The sequence below is a fragment of the Nilaparvata lugens genome, chromosome 7, assembly GCF_014356525.2.
Source record: "Nilaparvata lugens isolate BPH chromosome 7, ASM1435652v1, whole genome shotgun sequence".
In the NCBI taxonomy this organism is placed as follows: domain Eukaryota; kingdom Metazoa; phylum Arthropoda; class Insecta; order Hemiptera; family Delphacidae; genus Nilaparvata; species Nilaparvata lugens.
In genome coordinates this window covers 8444387-8458162 of record NC_052510.1, presented here as the reverse complement: position 1 = coordinate 8458162, position 13776 = coordinate 8444387, and the positions used below count along the sequence as shown (strand labels likewise).

The following is a 13776-nucleotide window of genomic DNA, read 5'->3' as shown; positions in this document are numbered from 1 at the left end:
CTATTATTTCGTTATCTCAAGATCGTGATTAACCCTAATATGACTTCAAAGTTATTGATAAAGCTGCGTTTACACAAACGTTATTAACAAAATGTTAATAACTTAATCCCTATAGATTCTATTAGATTGAATGGAACTTGACAAACACATATGAATATCATGTGTATGATGAATTATGTTCAATCTAATAGAATCTATAAGAATTAAAATTTTGTTAATATCTTCGGTGTAAAGGCAGCTTAAGATGCACCCTCTGTCAGCTGGAGTTATATCAATATTGGAGGATAAATAAACAAATTTCAAGGAGCATATAAATTGAAGTTCAATAGTGAAATACAAGAGAAATATTGTTGGAGCACTCAGTATGTGATTGAAACTCACCTTTGATTGAAATAGACGGACGATATCCAAGTAACCTATAAATCAGCTCTCGGAGGGTAAATCAATTCCACCAATGGTGCAGCCCCATATCATGGGGTGGGTCACGAGACCAAAATCACTGAACTTGATCACTTTTCACACATCATATTTCCCGTTGATTCGGTAGCGAAGGCTATGTGAAGTTTTTCCGCGATTTGAGTTTCCACATGTCAGGTTTTTCCTCGGCCCGCTCGCGGGAAAACAATTACAATCGTCGGGACTCCGTGGAGCGAGAGGTTGTCTCCAAGGGAGTCGCTAAAACATGCACAACACTCTCACACCAGCACACACACGCACATTCACGCATGCGCAGGTGCGTTGCGAGCACGTTCCAATGGGTAACGGTTATTTTCGGTAGCGGTAATCAGCTGATTACAATTTGAAATCTGTTACTATTTATCTCGACAAGCTCCTGCTACAAGCTACAAGATTATTCTCGGCTACAGTTACTAGCAGGATTAGATTCAGTCTCAACCGCAAAAAATAGTACTATTCTTAATAGAGGACTTGAATTATTGGAGAAATATTATTGGATAATATTATTACTCTTGAAATATGATTGGAAAAATAATATATCATATTGGAAGTGCATTAGATTCAATAAAAGTCTCAGAAACTGCACCAGAGAGTTGCAAACTGGGCTTATACTAAGCCTACAATAAATTCTAATAACAAGGAGGAACTAATGAACAAGAATATCAAAGAGAATTAACTTACTTCTGACGATAGCGGAGGTATGTGGCTCCAATATATTCTTGAAGAGAGCTGCTGAATAATCCATAATTTCCATGTTTCTCACTCCAATTTGATAAACTCTCACAGATCACTTGACACTCCAGTTTAACACAGTGTACTTGAATAGAGAGGTTTTGTTTTTTCCCTGTCAAGATAGGGATATTCCTATACACTTTTGAAAAAACTGAGACTCATAAAGATTTGGATTAAGATATTTTCAATACTCTTGAAATATTCATTTACATTATTATTGTAAGCAGTACAAATTTAACAAAGATGAAGTATACAAGAACTTTTAGGTTATGAAAACATCTGCGAATATCAATTTGGAACAGTTATCGTGATAGTAACTTTGGGACAGTTCCCTGCGAAATGGAACGATTCCAGTAACAACAACAGTGATAGGTGTTTCTCCAGTGGAGAGAGAAGAGAAAAATGATGTGAGAGGACAAGGAGGGATTGATAGAGAAAGAGTGAGCGTTGGAAAGAGAAGGCGTCGGCCAAAAATCTATACTACAGTGTTGCGTGACGTCATAACGCGCAGACGCCTTATCTGGTGGTTCCTCCCCTTTTCAGATAGAAGCAGACGCTTCAGGATAAGAGACGCTGACGCCTCGAATACTGGTCAGAATGGCGCGTAACAATCAGCTGATTGAACGACGGTCTTGATTGATTCAGTTCTTCATGAAAGAAGACGATAGAGGGGAACACGTGAGAATGAAGGATGGAAGATTTTGTATCAATGGAGGGAATGTTTTGATCATGTAGGGTGGAGGATGGATGATTTAGGTTATGGGTTGGAGAGGATATGAGATGTAGGAAATGTTTTGATGGAAAACGCTTACAGAATTAATAATAAGAAAACAAAGATATTGTCAAATTTCACTAAAAATTTTTTAAAAACTTTAAAACAGAAAAATGGTTTCACGTAATTAACCAACTTACAGAATTGATCTTGAAATAATAATCTTCAGTAATTGAGATTGATAATCATTACTAGTGAGAATCCTTGGGTTTATTTCATATATCGGAGTTATCTATATATCATTTTTTTTTAATATTCTACAAAAAGAACACTAGAAAATAAATTAATAGGAAGGTAGTAATACAAAATCATCTTGAATAGATTAGTTTTGATAATCTACTGTTTTCAAAAGTAAATAAACAATATTGGCATTGACTCTACTCTGAAGAACAGATTTTTCTTGAGTTTGAATCATCGAAAGACTTTTCTAGTATCATTGTGATAAATCATTGAAATTAACTACAGATACTCCATGTATATCACATTTCCATATTTAGAATAAGCACCTGAAACATTCGCTATTTTCAGCATATTACTTGAAAAAGAGTATTTAACTGTCGTTATAAACACAATAAATTCGTCTTTTAGAACAAAAAAGTCGTTTGCCCTGGAATTCTTTAATCCGAGTGCTGATGAAATTTTCATTCGTGCTGATGAAATATTCATTTGTACATGTCATATACCATGCATTTTCATGCATACTGATACAGTATGCTCCTTTTTTCGAAGAAGATCTGAATGAATGTTTTATTTTTTGTCCTGGAGTTCTGAATTGAGTAGCACGGGATGAGCACGGTTAACGGGAGTGAGGCGATTTTGATTCACGATTCGTCTCTGAAATCGTCCCCTTCCTGTGTCAAGCATTGTCCCCAAACAATGTCAGTTGAGGCAAAAATACAAGAAAAACATTTGATAAAAGAAGATGTTATATCAGCCCTTATGAAAGAGAAATTATTGAATGTTTCATCCAGAAATGTCAAATCGAATTTCCTTTAATTTCCAATGAATGTTAACGCCAAATACCCTCATTTAAAACTCACAAGACTGTACAAAAGACGATGTTGCTACAGCTGTCCATAGTAACTCTAGTTACGGAGTAAAGAGCTATAATCACGGTAACAGATACAGTGAGAACTGAGAATATTATTCCCATAAGTTTAGATTATTCATACTGGCTAGGCCGTGCTGAGTGGAAACAGTCCAATCAGAACTCATAGAAATATTATGTTCACTGTACCGGCCACTTTCACTGTGCAGGTGTATATCAATCCAGAAGTGATTTCTTTCATCTGTGCTCTAGTCCTTTATTTAGTCACTACAGCTAGCACTATCTACTGGTGAATTAACGAAACAGTATCACTGTGAACGAATCTCGTTGTGGAAAGTGGCGCAGCCACTTCTTGTGGTGGAAGCTTGAAGCTCTATTATCACTTCAATTCAAAAATGGTCATTTGCCAGGAAACAGCCTCGAAATAATTTTGCTCGTCTTTCCAGTTCTCTCCCAGTAACACCAGAAAACCTCTAGAGTGTACATACCATAAATTTTGGTCTTCTAGAGATTTTTACTCTAAAACTATAGCATATAGGTAAATTACTTGAAGCATGTTCTATTCAATTTTTCAGAATGTTTACTGTCCAAGTGAAATCTCTCCAAGTAACACCAGAAAAACTCTAGAATGAAATAGTAGAATGCATGTAATTTATTATAAAGTACATTAAAGTCTTATCTATGTTTTGATTTAAATGTGATAATTAACTCATCATTTCGTTGTTATATATGTGCTTCTAATTATGCATTCTATGACAGACAAAGATATTGTTTGCAACCGATAAGATATCATACTATTACATGATATGATAAATATTTATGTATACGATCATAAATCTATGTTACAATCCATCATAAGTTATGAATGTCAAAAACAGAGATAAATCATAGATTACAATATTGTTAACAGTGGCAAGTTCCTGAAAAATCATATAGCGTGCAGTGTTTGCTGTTTTCCACAGTTAATATTCTCCAAGCCAAGTTGATAATATACCTACAGTTGAGCCAAAATATATATGACGGCTGAGGCATAAAAATTATACATTGGGCTTGTTGAGTTGAAACTTTCTATGATTCTCTCTGTAAAAGTAGCTTATCTTCCGTTCTTACTAGTTGAATCTACATATCTAAACAGTCCAGTATGAAAATTCAGTAGATTCTAAAGAAGAAAGCCATGCAAAAATACAAATTAAGGAAGAGTAAGCATTTATAAGAAGTAGGAAAATCATGAAAGTGTTTTACATTCTACCCTCTTAATCACAAGTTGAACAAGTAGGATAGAAGGTTGAATATTCAATTTATTGAAAACTAGATGTACAGTCGATTGGAGATGGAAAATTCGTAAAGAATCATGAACCAAGTAAAAAGTAGCCTAGCGTATTAGATGAATTGAAAGATGATTCATCATATTCTATTATTTGTTAACACATCAATGCTCCAACTCCACTCATCTTGTCATTCATTACACAAGGGCCTCAATGAGAACTTCATAAATGGAAGTAAAGCATGAGCAGAATCATACTGGAATTAGAAGGTTGGTAGAAGCTATTCTTGATGTCGATTAATGTTGATTTATATTGGTTTTGCTTCGGGCACTAAAAGAATAGACCAATTTTTATTTATATGCTGAAGCATTAAAATTAATTCTATTAAACATGATTTCTTATGACTTGGCATTCACAGATTTAGTTGGGTGAAGATATTTGAAAAATGTACGGTATCTGATTATCAATATTATAGTTTTCATAGCATTCTAGTTGATTGTGATCGTTGAAGGGTTGAAGTGAGTTAGTTCAAGTGAATTTTAGTACAAGTATTTTGTGGTTATGATGTGCTCTTCTTCATTTTCTATCGATGTTTTACTCCAGTAGAGAAAATTGAAAATGTTGGTTTTATATTTTATAAGATTTGAAGGTACGGTAACATGAATTTGATAAGCCCAGTATTATCTATGTTTTTCATTGTATCGCTTGTATCAATGTTTCATGCACTGTTTGCAATATTCATCACTATTCTCTCAAGAATTAGTTTGTTTTGAATTCCATGATCTGAAAATTCAAATTTAAATGCTATTTGGATGACGTTCACATTCCATTTGTTTTTTTACAATAATAATTGTTACATTGGAGAGTCAAGCAATTTAATCCATTTGGAAGTAAAAGGAAATCACAGTGCAAATTGAACAGTGGATAGTCACTTTGATTCAGTTGCTCTATTCATTTCGACTTGATACTATCATTTTTAATTTGAGTTGATCAGAGATATGCATTGTATATAATGTTTATATTTTAGTTTGACTAATCTCTTATCACAGTATCGCTTTCATTCATAAACATGATAATCCCAAATAAGTTGATTACCTTAAGGATGTAGCTTATCTTACGTTGAACAATACAAAGACTTTTAATTAAATTACCGTAGGTACTATTATGATGATCATTGGAATTTCTGCTTGTGGTTGGGAAAAAGTCATATTGAGAGCCTTGAAATTCGTACCTATTAGAAAAAGTTGCATTATCAATAGTTTTTTTCTATTTGTTTCAAATACCTTTTACTTTTATTTTCTAAAATCTTTACTTTAATTTTATTAAATACTCATTCCATTATCAAGACTAGTGTTTTTAAATTAATCAGTAAATTATAAAAAGTAATCAAACAAGAAGAAACAAAAAAAGCTATGAAAAGAAATTTTGAATCTTCATTCTCACAAAATAAGGATAAGGTGAAGAAGTCGGACACGTCTTAATCTACGAACTTCATTAAAGAACATCAATATCTGAAACTAAGAGTTATCAAATTGTGATACTACGTGTGACTCGTATTGAGATGACACACTTAAAATTGATAAATTCTGTGAGCATACAACGAAAGTCTGATTTCTATCATCAGCGTAGTTAAATCAAGACAATTATAATAATCTGTAGAGTATTGAAAAGTGAAAATCTAGATTCAGAACATGTCAAAACAATAGACAAAATTGATTGTTTCGAGCGCAAGAGTGTAAATACGATGCAATGTAGAAAGCAGTACTATTACCTACTGTTTACCTACCTACTATTACCTACTATGGTGAAGAGAGTCAGCCGCGTCGGCTGCTTCCCCTCCCACAGCGTCAAATCAAATCGCAAATACGTAACAATATACATCAATGGATTCGCAATGGAAGTGACTACATTAATTATTTGATTCATTTTTCTTTTAAATCACTTGCTTCGAAGTTAATCGGAGAAAACAAAAAAATCAAATCGCAACCCCCCTAAATTTTTACATATATATCAGTTTATCAAGAAAACTGTTAGTTTTATTGGGGAAATGAATGTAACTGATATTGTAGTCCATCATGTAACAAATCGAATGACATATAATAGAACTCTTTCCGATCAATGGTTACAGAGATATTTGATTTTCCGTGATTACCTGCATTTTTCAACTTTGAGGGTGGCTAGGGGTGAAAGCTCCAGGGGGATTTCATGGGACTTTTGGTAGAATGACCCTCTGGGAGGGTTCTATCGATGGTGAGAGATTCAGCTTTTATTTAATTTTCGGATCGAAAAAACCTTTATTGACTGGGCTAAACGCCAAATACCCTCATTTAAAACTCACAAGACTGTACAAAAGACGATGTTGCTACAGCTGTCCATAGTAACTCTAGTTACGGAGTAAAGAGCTATAATCACGGTAACAGATACAGTGAGAACTGAGAATATTATTCCCATAAGTTTAGATTATTCATACTGGCTAGGCCGTGCTGAGTGGAAACAGTCCAATCAGAACTCATAGAAATATTATGTTCACTGTACCGGCCACTTTCACTGTGCAGGTGTATATCAATCAAGAAGTGATTTCTTTCATCTGTGCTCTAGTCCTTTATTTAGTCACTACAGCTAGCACTATCTACTGGTGAATTAACGAAACAGTATCACTGTGAACGAATCTCGTTGTGGAAAGTGGCGCAGCCACTTCTTGTGGTGGAAGCTTGAAGCTCTATTATCACTTCAATTCAAAAATGGTCATTTGCCAGGAAACAGCCTCGAAATAATTTTGCTCGTCTTTCCAGTTCTCTCCCAGTAACACCAGAAAACCTCTAGAGTGTACATACCATAAATTTTGGTCTTCTAGAGATTTTTACTCTAAAACTATAGCATATAGGTAAATTACTTGAAGCATGTTCTATTCAATTTTTCAGAATGTTTACTGTCCAAGTGAAATCTCTCCAAGTAACACCAGAAAAACTCTAGAATGAAATAGTAGAATGCATGTAATTTTATTATAAAGTACGTTAAAGTCTTATCTATGTTTTAAAATTTTTTTGGAGGGTCATTGTGAAGGTGTAACTTTTTTTACACTCACAATGGTACCATTATCATCTTTAACATAATAATATTATTATTTATACAATTGATGAATGAAGTAGTTTTGAAGAATATATCACTGAAAATGGAACCTAATTGAAATTGAACATTGATTATTAATGAAAAAATAAATTATGATTTTCTTGGAGGATCATAGTGAATGTGTAACTATTTGGTTGCACTCCTGTTGGATCCAATAATTGCCATTATCATATTTAGTATAATAATAATTCTGGACATAATTTTATCAATGTTGAAAGGATGGAGAGCAACAGGATTCCCAGGGCAGTCATGTTGTATAACCCGGTTGTAAGGAGAAGTGTGGGCAGACCCCATAAAAGATGTGATGGTGAGTTTGAAGTCGGAACAGGCAAATTGGCTCATCCTTGTAGTAAGACGACGACAATCATATTATTTAGTATCGGTGCACCGAGCTTTGCTCGTTATTTATTCATTAATGAACAGAACACAATTCTTTAAAATGATTGGGGAAGGACTAACAGGCACAGCCCAAAACTGTTTCTTCCCCAAATTCTGATATATACACTATAATTAGTCCAAAAAGTAGGTTATGTTCCATACACTTGAATTCAGGTCCAATTTTCAGTCCAACCATTTGAAAACAGAAAAGTTCTAATTTAGATTGTTTACAAACCAAATTGAATAACAAAATAACACTTACTGATAATTTAAAACTGTAAAGAATGATTAACTTCAAAAATTATGATATACTATAATTCAGAATGATATACCATGTCATGTCAACAAATCATATTATTTTGATGAATTCAATAAAAATATCCAGATATTATTCTCGTCAGATAAGCTGTTTAATTCAACAGCTGAACATAATAAGGTGCTTACATATAATTATGTAACATAAGCAATTCACTTTTAATCAGCTGACTATATCTGTATTTTTGCAGAAATGGTAAGATACATAAATATAAAAAGCTTGGTATCAGCTGATTAAAAGTGAATTGCTTATGTTCGCGGCGCGTATATCTGTACGCACCTATAGTGAGGTCCACGTTATAGTGAAGAAAGATAGGAGAAAAACGTTGCCAAGTCTCTCTATTTTGCCACTGACTGTACACAGCGGTTACTCAATTCATCCCATTGAATTTAATCCAATAATAATTATCATTTCCTTGATAAAATAATCAATTTAATGTCAAATTGATCAAGAAAATATATTGACATGACAACATCTTATAAATTGGTTTGCCGGGAGACACTTCAAGAAACTGCGTTACATTCCCACGTTATGCGCTCACAATGAGAGCGAGTGAGAGCGTTCGTTTCGGTTCACGGTCGTCTGGAAAGAGCACGAATAGGAGCAGTGGCGAGCAGCGCTCGCAGCAGCAAGCCCAGCAACCCGAAGCATTCACCTGGAGAGAGAGTGAAACGGAGCAGTCAACCTGCGCAGGCGCCGCAAGCAATCTCCTGCGACTGCGCCACTAATTCAAAATGTCAAGTCAATGGTTGTCTCTCTCGCTCTTAGGTGGGCGCGGGCTAACCATGCCAGAGTGGAAGGGACGCGTGCCTCTCACTCACTCTCATTGTGAGTTATTATTTCATCCTTCTTCCTACTATACGAATGAATATTCACATTAAAATTATTTTACCACTCAAAGTCGTTGTCACGTAAAACTTTCGCCCGTATACCGACTTTACAGGCAACCATGCAATTTTTTTTATCATAATTTGACTTGAAAATTTGCTTCCATGACTGAGATCAGATTTTTATTTTTATACAAACCTGAAATGGCGACTAATTTAAATAGCTGTGATACAACAATCTGAATTTCAAAACAACAGTATTATTGAGTTATTTGGTAGGCATTCTATTCCAATTTCCTTTAAAAATAATAGAAAAATAGGAATCCTATTTAAAAATAAGTAATTTTAATTGATTAATTCTGAAATAACTTTTCGAGTAGGTCTAACCTATAGGGGTAGGCTAACTTGAGCATGGATGAAGTCCAGGATGGTTTGTTATCAACCTTTAAAATGTTATTTCAGGTATTTTAATTTGTGTTTCTCATAAGGTGATGTGTAAAAATTATCTCATTGTTTCAAAAATACATTTTAAATCAATTATACGACTTGTGTACTCAAGTATTTTGATAGAATGAAGAAAAACATGGCGGCTGAGAATATGGTTTGTTCAGTTTTAAACAGTCACTGTCAAAAGTGAATATAAAATATTCTGGCAAATAGACAACATTGCGAAGCGAGAGAGAGATAGTGCTATCTGTTTTGTTGTATGGTAGAAAAGGACAGCAACAGTATTGTCAATCGTACACTGCCATTATAATGTGGACCTCACTATATATGCTTCTATGCTTTTGTACTCCAGAGCGAAGGTGCTCTGGTATTGAACAATGATACTTTGGATATTGAACAATGATACAGAAAACTTCAAGAATAACCAAGAAAATTGCATTCTGTTGCATGTCGAATGATACAGTATCATGTGGCTCGTATCATGTTTTCTGCCAGCGCTATCTAGCGTGACGTTTTACAACCACATTAAGCTTTTTCCTACTCAAGTTCTCGTAAAGGTTGAATTTTCACGATTTTTACCATCAAAAACCTTTCTTTGATGTGTGAAGAACTCACAAAATGAATTTCAATGCGATTGACATTGGATTTGTTACTTATTTATAACTGACTTTGAAGCTGCTGGCTCTCGTTGCAGATTTGTGGAAGAGTTTTGTATACTAGAATGCATGTAATCAGTCTTTACCCAAAAGTTATTAATATTATGTTATTTATAATTTTTTTGGAGGACCATTGTGAAGGTGTAACTTTTTTTTACACTCACGATGGTTCCATTATCACCTTTAACATAATAAATATTTATACTATTCATGAATGAAGTAGTTAAAGAAGGATAGGGACGTTCCGATTTCCGATACCGCCATTCTTTCGATACTTGGTATCGATATTAGTAAAGTATCGAAAGAAAAGTATCGATACCACAAGTATCGAAAGAAAAGTATAGATACCGATACCACAAGCATCGAGTGAGCATTAAGTATCGGAATTACCAACTAAAATACTTATCTACTAACTGCAATCTATCAAGTATAGTCTCAATAGTCTGTTGAAACAAAGAAGACCCTCTGGCAAGATGGGAAAATGACTCCAGCTTGGTCAATAAGGGTATCAATACGTTTCTTTCGATACTCTACTAATATCGATACCCTGCTTTCGATACCAAGTATCGAAAGAATGGTGGTATCGGAACTGGAACGTCCCTAAAGATGGGTAAATGACTCAAGCTCGGTCAATATTGGTTCAAAAATTATCAATTTGATTTCATATTGTAGGAATATTTATTCAAGAATTATAAATGTGGTCTTAATAGTAGATCAAATTGATAATTTTTGAACCAATATTGACTGAGCGTGAGTCAGTTATGTACTGTTTGTTATTAGTGATGTCATAATGTCTGGTAACTGCTACACTGGGCAAATACGAAATATGTTTGGTATACTTAAGAAGCTATGATGTCACTGAACAACTAAACAGCATAAATTCAAAGCTAGGAAGCTTTAACCTCACCAAAAAATTGCTCACAAATTAAAAGATGGTGAATTCAGGTATCGGTATTTCCAGGTTTCTAATAACCAACAAACTATTTCAAAACTCTCAACTTCAGGGACTTGAACTTCTCATTCTCAATCTCAATGTTATTTCCAATTCTCAACAAAACTAGAAATAGAAACTACTAGCATAGCGGCGTGGTGTCGGAAGCGGAGTAATTTGTGACTCACTTGTTTGTTGTTCCTTGTAGCCTATAATTTTCACTTCATAACAACGATCATCCTTCAATACTTTTTTCTTATTGAATCAGTACTATAATTTTCCATCTATATTAATCCTTATAATCTTCTAAAATTTATATACAAATTTATTTATGATTATGTCATTAATTGAAGTGAACTACTTTTTTACCCATTTCGCCATTCGATACCGTTTCGATACTCCAACTTGCGTATCGATACCAGTAAAGTATCGAATCATTCGATACCGATACCGATACCACCGGTATCGAAAGCAAAGTGTTGATACCAGTAAGTATCGAAAGTATCGGAACGTCCCTAAGAAGGAACCAAATTAAATAAAATTGCACAATGACTTGAACAAATTGAATGAATTAATTACCAAATTAGAACATTAGTTCTATTAGTTCTAATTAGTTCTAAATTACAACAATGTTCAGTCAGAACATTGACTGAAAATTGAACAAATTAATGACCAAAATTTTTATTTTCTTGATCATTGTGAATTTGTAACTCCTGATGGTTCCAATAATTACTATTTGGGTTCTTCTTATTTGGCATTGCAACCCAGCGCGGGTCACAGCCTCCCTACTATTTGGGTTGGTGTATCAAAAATTAATGTTAACATCAAAAGCTAATCTCCTTTCAAGACATACTGGAAACAGGACAGCCCGAGTTCAAAGCAGAGAATGTTCAAGAGACAATTTCATTTTAGTTATTATTTATTGCATGCGCTATTGCACGCAATCAATAGTTCATTTGGTATTGCATAAAAATCACATTCGATGAGGCATGCAATAATTATTAGTCCACAGAGCTGCTTTTTTTTACCAAGTTACATTGAGATATTGAATAGCATGCGTCATGGCATGCAATTTATAATCTTTCCACAGCTGATTTATGATGAATAATTTCTATAGTCTGATTTTTACTCTAATATTGGCGTATGAAGGAGGTTCCTTTTTCCTTTTATACTAGTAGTTCTGTGAACAGTAGACCTCGCGCAGTTATAACGACGTCCCAAACCATAAGCACATCCACACTGATACACTAACTATTTATTTGATCAGATCATGCTTACACAAGATTTAATTATCATATAACGCTTTCCAGAATTTAGCGCGAGAAAACCAGAAGACATCTAGGCGCCCAGACGAGCTTGTTATAAGTCCTATTTAATAGTGCATAAAAATTGCATTCAATGAATCATGCAATGTGGCATGCAATTTATAGTCTACACAGCTGTTAATTTTTTACCAAGTTACATTGAAATATTGAATTGCATGCGACATGGCATGCAATTTATAGTCAACTCGACAGCTGATTTATGATGAATAAATCTATAGTCTGATTTTTACTCTAATATTGATGTATGAAGTAGGCTCCTTTTTCATTTTATATTATCCTTGAAATGCAAAATTTCCAAAAACCTTGAATATACGTCGACGCGCAATTAAAAAAGGAACATACCTGTCAAATTAATTTCATGAAAATCTATTACCGCGTTTGGAACATACCTGTCAAATTTCGTGAAAATTTATTACCGCGTTTCGCCTTAAATGCACAACATAAATATCAACATTTAAACATTAAGAGAAATGCCAAACCGTCGACTTGAATCTTAAACCTCACTTCGCTCGGTCAATAAATAGTCCAAAAAGTAGGTTATGTTCCATACACTTGATTAAATATGTTTTAAATAATTAGTATGTACAGGAAAAACCAAGAAACCAAGAAAATTGCATTCTGTTGCATGTAGAATGATACAGTATCATGTGGCTCGTATCATGTTTTCTGCCAGCGCTTTCTAGCGTGACGTTTTACAACCACATTAAGCTTTTTCCTACTCAAGTTCTCGTAAAGGCAACATTTTACCAAGGATTTTAAGTTATTTAGTGTTGAATTTTCATGTTTTTTACAATCAAAAACCTTTCTTTGATGTGTAAAGAACTCACAAAATGGATTTCAATGCGATTGACATTGGATTTGTTACTTATAACTGACTTTGAAGCTGCTGGCTCTCGTTGCAGATTTGTGGAAGAGTTTTGTATACTAGAATTCATGTAATCTTTCTTTACCTTTCAAAGCTAAATTCAAAATTTGAAATTTTTTGGAGGACCATTGTGATGGTGTAACTTCTTTTTACACTCTTAATGGTTCCATTATCATATTTAACATAATACACTTTTAAGATTCAATAGCCCAGTCAATGAAGGTCCAAAAAAGCAGTTTCGATCCGAAAATTAAATAAAAGCTGAATTTCCCACCATCGATAGAACCCTCCCAGAGGGTCATTCTCCCAAAAGTCCCAAGAAATCCCCTTGGAGCTTTCCGCCCCAACCCCCTAAAACTTGAAAAATGCAGGTAAACACGGGAAATCAATTATCTCTGTACCCATTGATCGGAAATAGTTCTATTCTATGCCATTCGATTCGTTACATTATGGACTACAATATTAGTTATATTCATTTTTCCAATAAAATTAACAGTTTTCTTGATAAAATAATATATATGTAAAAAATTAGGGGGTTTGTGATTTGATTTTTTTGTTTTCTTCGATTAACTTCGAAACAAGTAGTTTTAAAGGAAAATGAGCCAAATAATTAATGTAGCCACTGTCAT

At 34.0% G+C, this 13776-nt stretch overlaps 1 protein-coding gene across 2 annotated transcripts in view; it reads right to left on the bottom strand.

Annotated features, from left to right (window-relative positions):
* Positions 1 to 701, bottom strand: part of LOC111055726 (glycoprotein 3-alpha-L-fucosyltransferase A) — a 109156-nt gene extending 108455 nt beyond the window's left edge. For both annotated transcript variants that reach the window (XM_039433604.1, XM_039433609.1), the window contains exon 1: positions 382 to 701. The gene's annotated coding sequence lies outside the window, so the exon portion shown is untranslated. The remainder of the gene's footprint in view (positions 1 to 381) is intronic.
* Between the last annotated feature and the right edge of the window lie 13075 nt (positions 702 to 13776).